The sequence below is a fragment of the Lepus europaeus genome, chromosome 13, assembly GCF_033115175.1.
Source record: "Lepus europaeus isolate LE1 chromosome 13, mLepTim1.pri, whole genome shotgun sequence".
In the NCBI taxonomy this organism is placed as follows: domain Eukaryota; kingdom Metazoa; phylum Chordata; class Mammalia; order Lagomorpha; family Leporidae; genus Lepus; species Lepus europaeus.
This window is the reverse complement of record NC_084839.1, coordinates 48,278,075-48,278,829: the sequence shown is the minus strand read 5'-3', so window position 1 is coordinate 48,278,829 and position 755 is coordinate 48,278,075. Positions and strand designations below refer to the sequence as shown.

At 37.5% G+C, this 755-nt stretch overlaps 1 pseudogene; it reads right to left on the bottom strand.

The window, feature by feature from the left end:
• On the bottom strand, positions 1-491 carry LOC133772325 (small ribosomal subunit protein uS17m-like; annotated as a pseudogene).
• Positions 492-755: the final 264 nt, after the last annotated feature.

The following is a 755-nucleotide window of genomic DNA, read 5'->3' as shown; positions in this document are numbered from 1 at the left end:
CTAGTGAGCCGCGGCGCCGGACCTGTTGAGTTCCTTTAGATTTTTGGTGAGGTTAGTGGTTTCCAGATTGACTGGATTCTCCCGGTAGGCTGTGTCTGCCTGGGGTTTTCTTGTCACTGGACTTAGCACTTTCCAACTTTGAAAACAACGCAAGCCACTTCATGTTTCACATGCTTTGACCATGGGACAGTTCAAGCTTTGAGAGGCACAACATCCCCAATATTGCACTGCTGAAGGGCATCAATAGCAAAGTAAGTTTTTCTCTTATTAAAGGACTTTGATAATTAGGGAGCCAGCACAAGCCTGCTCACTCTCACTTTAGCAGTTGTTGTTGTGGGTTTTTTTTTTTTTTTTGGTTGGTTTTTGTTTTTGTTTTTTTGTTATTATTTTGTTTTTTGTTTGTTTGTTTGTTTGTTTGTTTTTTGCATGGCTGTCCCAAACATCTTCTCCATAACCCATTTGGCATGGACTGAGGAATGAGTTATGGACATAATGTGTCTTTGGTCACTTCTCACTCCTACAGTGAAAGTTCACAATTGGAGAGCTGATTTTTTAAAAACTAAACAAAATTGATACACCACTGGCCCAACTAACCAAGAAAAGGGAGAAGATCAAAATTAATACAATCAGAGATGAAAAATGAGATGTTACCAGAGATACCACTGAAATAAAAATAATCATCAGGAATTAGTATAAACATCTATATGCTAACAAATTAGAAAATCTATAAGAAATGGATAAATTTTAGGACACAT